General features: G+C 37.5%; 1 non-coding gene across 1 annotated transcript; it reads right to left on the bottom strand.

Moving 5' to 3' along the window:
• Positions 1-2,356: 2,356 nt before the first annotated feature.
• TRNAC-ACA lies at positions 2,357-2,429 on the bottom strand. Its single transcript has one exon. It is a non-coding gene; the product is annotated as a tRNA-Cys (tRNA).
• Between the last annotated feature and the right edge of the window lie 4,607 nt (positions 2,430-7,036).

Below are 7,036 nucleotides of genomic sequence, written 5' to 3'. Positions count from 1 at the left end.
TGGATGAAACACAAACTAGAATCAAGGTTGCCAAGAGAAATATCAATAACCTCAGATATGTAGATGACACCACACTAATGGCAGAAAGTGAAGAAGAATTAAAGAGCCTTGTGATGAAAGTGAAAGAAGAGAGTGAAAAAGTTGGCTTAAAATACAACATTCAGAAAACTAAGATCATGACATCTGGTCCCATTACTTCACGGCAAATAGATGAGGAAACAGGGGAAACAGTGACAGACTTTATTTTGGGGGGCTCCAAAATCACTGCAGATGGTGACTGTGGTCATGAAATTAAAAGACACATGCTCCTTGGAAGAAAACCTGTGACCAACCTAGACATCATATTAAAAAGCAGAGATATTACTTTGCCAACAAAGGTCCGTCTAGTCGAAGCTATGGTTTTTCCTGTAGTCATGTATGGATGTGAGAGTTGGACTATAAAGAAAGCTGAGCACTGAAGAATTGATGCTTTGAACTGTGGTGTTGGAGAAGACTCTTGAGAGTCCCTTGGACTGCAAGGAGATCCAACCAGTCCATCCTGAAGGAAATCAGTCCTTAATAGTCATTGGAAGGACTGATGTTGAAGCGGAAACTCCAATACTTTGGCCACCTGATACAAAGAACTGACTCATTGGTAAAGACCCTAATACTGGGAAGGATTGATGGTGGGAGGAGAAGGGGACAACAAAGGATGAGATGGTTGGATGGCATCACCGACTCAATGGGCATGAGTTTGAGTAGGCTCCGGGAGTTGGTAGTGGACAGGGAAGCCTGGCATGCTGCAGTCCATGCGGTCCATGCACAAAGAGCTGGACACAACTCAACTACTACTACTACAATGATGAACTGCAGAAGAAGGCTGGAAGCTGTCTCAAGGACATTAACTGGGTTATTAAAGCGTCCACATTGGATACTCCTTCTCTCTCAGGCATCATTCTGTCTTCCATATCCTGATGGCTACTATCTTGAAAATGTTTTCTTTTATGTGTGATGAAGTTGTATTTTTGAGTAGAAATACCTACATACATAATAGTCAGTAGTATTATCTCTTGGTGTTATTTGTTTGATAAGTATAAACAAGTTTTGAATAGAACCTTCTTTTTTCTTTCTAATTCAGAAGATATTCTAATACCTAATTTAGCTCAAAATACTCTTACAAACTTAAGTGCTTTGTAGAATAGTACAGAATTGTCTTTGTATATAATGTTGCCCCAAGATCTCTAAAACTAATTTCTACCAGTTAATATTGTTTTAAAGAAGTTTTAAGTATTCTTATGTATTTGCTATTTTCAAAGAAATTTAACCTTATTTTATTTACAATGAAATAGAAAAAAAAAGGTACAATTTTATTTACTAAGTGTAGTAAATGATTTAAGTAGATACAGTGACTAAAAGCTTGGGTTGAGAAACCCCACCGTCCCCATCCTGACCTTATCATAAGATGACAATAGGTTTTATCACAACAAAGAGAAAGATGCCTTATTGTTTACCTCCTGAGTTCCTGAGAGAAATAGAGAAAGATACTAGATAATGGAGAAGGGAGGAAAAAGGGAACTGATAAACTGACAAGATGCAGAGATTATGTTCTAGAACAGTAAAATTGCTTTATCTTTGCAAAAATGAAAAAAATATGGTCCTTGCGGTATCCATTACTATTGGTTTTATTACTGTGATATAAACTTCTTTTCCATCTGCCTTCAGCTTGTCTAGAACTTGAAGGTATAAATGCATAGTGAGAGGAATTTCTGTTATAAAAGCTGAATTGAGCTTGATAAACATGATAATGACATGCAGTTAACCACCACAAAGCCTAGAGTAGAGATAACTAGAAACACAAGATATTTTAATAAAATGATATGAGACAGTGAAATGCCTTGGTGAATGAAATTAGGTCTTGAATTTAACTGGAGCTCCATAACTGGAAAAACCATAAGTAATTTATTTTTACAGGCAAAACCCCAATAGTTATAGCACCCAAATGGAATTTGTGCAATTATTATCTCTTAGAATGAAGAGATTTCCCTTATTGTCTAAACAAAAAGGATGAATCAGAGAAGTATCAACTAGGTAATAATCTATTGATTATACTAGAAGAAAATGAGCATGAGGATTTTGTTAAAATTTTAAGTTAACTTGTACTATATTTTCTTCTATTTTTATGATTTTAAATGTATCCACAGTCACCAATCATGACTTAGTGAAAAACCACATATAACCAATGAAAGTGAAAGTGAAGTCACTCAGCCGTGTCCGACTCTTTGCGACCCAAGGGACTGTAGCCTACCAGCTCCTCCATCCATGGGATTTTCCAGGCAAGAATACTGGAGTGGGTTGCCATTTCCTTCTCCTAGAGATCTTCCCTGACCCAGGGATTGAACCTGGGTCTCCTGCATTGTAGGCAAACGCTTTACCGTCTGAGCCACCAGGGAAGCCCTATATAACCAATGATCATATGGCAAAGAATGAATTTTTCCAGAGATATAAATATGTCATTTTGAGGATACACATATAAACTGTAAAGGCAGTGCTACCTTAGACATAATATTCTGTTGCATCTTTGTACTTGTCATGAGCTTATATAGCACTTTCAAAATTGAGAATTTTGTCATGCAGAGCCTGAATCCTCTTGTTTTCATCCATTTCTAGTAAAATTTTTAACTTGACATTTTATTTTCAGTTATAAAAAGCCTTTAGGCTTTCAAATGTATAATACTAACTCAAACAAGCAGAAAAGATTGAATGCTGTGGAGAAGACACATGTGGAGATAAAATGACATGTAAAATTATGAGCAGAAAATGAATAATAGAAATATTCTTTACATGTTTAGTACTTAACATATCCTTAAAATTAGTGAAACCTTATTATTGAAGCCAATAGTTTACATTCTCTTGCATTTAATTCTCTATTTCATTATAGTTCTTTCTTCACTTTAGGAATGTTTCAGAATTCTGATGGTCTACGACCAGCAAGATAAAAGAAATCGTAGAAAACAGACACCTGGCATATGTTTGTGGCGTTCACATTTGAGGCACCAAGCCATCAGACAAAAACGCATGCTCCTGGTAGTCGGCATATGAGTGAATATGGGAAAATGTTGGTTAAAAGCATAACGTATCACTTTTGTAAGCTGAAAATGCATCTAAATTAACATTAGTACTTGAGTGAGAAATGTTAATAATGTAGCTGAACATTTTGAAAGTAATATTCTAAGAATTTTCTAATGCAGAGCTTGCAAAACAGACTCTTTCACAAAAATTTATAAGGCTTTAAGGCTAATAGTCCAGCAAATGAAGCAGTATAAATTTCAAAAACTTAAGTATTTTCTTTGACCAACTTCCAAAGTTTATAAGAAGCTCTTTATTTACACACATATATATATATGAATATATATATAAATGTACTTCAGCAATCTTGCAAAGAAGGGTTCAGTTGCTTTCAAGCCTAATGAATTTAAAATATTATTTGTTACATCTCTGAAAATCCTACCATATCCATGGTGTGAAAGCACCAAAAGTACATGGGATTTTAAAAGATTTCTGACCCAGGGAGCGATTTCTTAAGCTTTTCTGAAACAACCAAACGAACACTGAAATTCTGAAATAAACCCAGGGTATCACATAGCTCATTTATAATTCTCATCTTGTAACAAGCAGGACACAAATCTTCCTTCAAGTATCTGATTGTTTTCAGTACTAGCACCTTGTAGAATTTCTTACTTGTGTCGGATTGCCTTCTCTGTTGGTTGAGGGAGATGGTGCAGAAAACAGACCATCATGATCACCATTTTAAAAATGAACAGGTTCATTTTACTTACTTTACCATACAACTGGAGTACGCTTTATTCCTTTTTGAATGCACTCAGCTCAGCAAGTATTTTATACCAATGCCCTATTTTGGATGCTGTGATGCAAAAAAATTTAAAAAATTTTTTAAAAATCTATTCTCAAATAACTGATAATGTGCTTAGGAATATGTGATGCTTTTTTCAAATAAATATACTGCAAACTAGAATACGGTCCTTTAATACAGAAGAGTAAATTTGTTATGGGCTTCTGTGACAACAGTGAATATTTCCAGTTCAGAAAAGTAGGAAAGACCTTAAACAACTAATATTTGGCTTGGTTCTTAAAAGAAATGTTGAATTTCACTTTATATCATAAATGATCTATTTTTACTTTAGGCAGATTTTGCTGTAGTTTCATGAGAATTCAGAGACTCAGGGGCACAAAAAAATTCTTCATACCTAAAGCTAACGTTGCATCCAGACACAAACTGCCTAGTTGAAATGTGAACAGTGTTACTAATATTTGTTTGAAGAATATATGACTAAAGACTAGCTTTCTCATCAAACCTATGATTTTTTCCAGTAGTCATGCATGGATGTGAGAGTTGGACTATAAAGAAAGCTGAGCACCGAAGAATTGATGCTTTTGAACTGTGGTGTTGGAGAAGACTCTTGAGAGTCCCTTGGACTGCAAGGAGATCCAACCAGTCCATCCTAAAGGAAATCAGTCCTGGGTGTTCATTGGAAGGACTGATGTTGAAGCTGAAACTCCGATACTTTGGCTACCTGATGCGAAGAGCTGACTCATTGGAAAAGATCCTGATGCTGGGAAAGATTGAGGGCAGGAGGAGAAGGGGAGGACAGAGGATGAGATGGCTGGATGGCATCACCGACTCAATGGACATGGGTTTGGGTGAACTGTGGGAGTTGGTGATGGACAGGGAGGCCTGGCATGCTGCAGTTCTTGGGGTTGCAAAGAGTCGGACATGACTGAGTGACTGAACTGAACTGATCTGAGTCAACTTTTGAGTGGTTTCATTGGAATGATTGTAGCAAAATACTGACTAAAGTCACTTTAGGAACAAAAGGAGATAGAAAAATAGGAGACATTAAAAGTGGAAAATTATTATAAAATGCAATAAAGAAATGGGGCAACAACTGGACAGTAAAATGGTCAAGGAAGTTTTTTAAAGAGATTATTAAAATAATATCTGTACATTGATGGTAATACTTGAACAGAGGGGTGTCGAGGATCTGAGAGAAAAGGGGAAATGTTCTAGCTAGATTCTGCAGTGAGAAGGGTGGGATTTAATGCAAATTGTGAAAAGTGTTTAGCACTCAGTCCTGTTTGACTCTTTGCAACCCCATGGACTGTAGCCCACCTATCTTCTCTGTTCATGGAATCTCTAGGCAAGAATACTGGAGTGGGTAGCAGTTCCCTTCTCCAGGGGATCTTTCTGACCCAGAGATCAAACCCAGGTCTCCTGCATTGTAGGCAGGTTCCTTATCTTCTGAATCACCAGTAGGAGGACCTATTAGATATAGGTGCAAAATAGTTCATCCTTGTGACTACACAGATGGCATTGAATTAAAAAGCAGATATTTTCCTGGGGATTTTTAAATGACATCTGTCATTATTTCAGTTTTCTCATAATAGCAAAAAGCAATATCTTCTGCTGAGAGTAAGTATAGAAAATGAGGTGTTGTGGGGTTAAAGTAAAAGATTTCATAAAATAGCCCCAAGAGAAATGAAAAAGTGGATTAAGTGACCTCATGAATTTAAAATGAGACCAACCTCCATAGTATGTTTATTTTTCTAGTCTTAACCAGCTACATAGATGTAGAATACACTAAGTATATTTTAATTAGAAATATAATTTTGAAAGGCTATTTTGTGGAAGTGAAAGGGGACCAGAAGAGGGAAAGGCGTACACAAAATTTTAACGATACAATCCATTTTACTTAGGCAAATAAATTTATTTGAGAAAAAAGCTGTAAGGGGTGTGTGAGAAAATGGAACCACAGTTCAGTTCAGCTCAGTTGCTCAGTCGTGTCCGACTCTTTGCGAGCCCATGAACTGCAGCACACCAGGCCTCCCTGTCCATCACCAACTCCCACAGTTCACCCAAACCCATGTCCATTGAGTCAGTGATGCCATCCAGCCATCTCATCCTCTGTCCTCCCCTTCTCCTCCTGCCCTCAATCTTTCCCAGCATCAGGATCTTTTCCAATGAGTCAGCTCTTCGCATCAGGTAGCCAAAGTATTGGAGTTTCAGCTTCAACATCAGTCCTTCCAATGAACACCCAGGACTGATTCCTTTAGGATGGACTGGTTGGATCTCCTTGCAGTCCAAGGGGCTCTCAAGAGTCTTTTCCAACACCATAGTTCAAAAGCATCAATTCTTCGGTGCTCAGCTTTCTTTATAGTCCAACTCTCACATCCGTAGATGACCACTGGGAAAACCATAGCCTTGACTAGATGGACCTTTGTTGGCAAAGTAATATCTCTGCTTTTAAATATGCTGTCTAGGTTGGTCATAACTTTCCTTACAAGGAGTAAGTGTCTTTTAATTTCATGGCTACAATCACCATCTGCAGTGATTTTGGAGCCCCCAGAAATAAAGTCAGCCACTGTTTCTACTGTTTCCCCATCTATCTGCCATGAAGTGATGGGACCGGATGCCGTGATCTTAGTTTTCTGAATGTTGAGTTTTAAGCCAACTTTTTCACTCTCCTCTTTCAGTTTCATCAAGAGGCTCTTTAATTCTTCTTTACTTTCTACCATAAGGGTGGTGTTATCTGCATATCTGAGGTTATTGATATTTCTCCCAACAATCTTGATTCCAGCTTGTGCTTCATCCAGCCTGGCATTTCACATGATGTATTCTGCATATATGTTAAATAAGCAGGGTGACAATATACAGCCTTTTCCTATTTGGAACCAGTCTGCTGTTCCATTTCCAGTACTAACTGTTGCTTCCTGACCTGCATACAGGTTTCTCAAGAGGCAGGTCAGGTGGTCTGGTATGCACATCTCTTTCAGAATTTTCCACAGTTTATTGTGATCTACACAGTCAAAGGCTTTGTCATAGTCAATAAAGCAGAAGTAGATGTTTTGCTGGAACTCCTTTGCTTTTTCGATGATCCAGCAGATGTTGGCAATTTGATCTCTGGTTCCTCTGCCTTTTATAAAACTAGATTGAACATCTGGAAGTTCACAGTTCACGTATTGCTGAAGCCTGGCTTGGAGA

This window comes from Cervus canadensis, chromosome 20 (genome assembly GCF_019320065.1).
Source record: "Cervus canadensis isolate Bull #8, Minnesota chromosome 20, ASM1932006v1, whole genome shotgun sequence".
In the NCBI taxonomy this organism is placed as follows: domain Eukaryota; kingdom Metazoa; phylum Chordata; class Mammalia; order Artiodactyla; family Cervidae; genus Cervus; species Cervus canadensis.
Note: the sequence above shows the minus strand (reverse complement) of the source record. Positions and strands in the feature narration are given on the sequence as shown.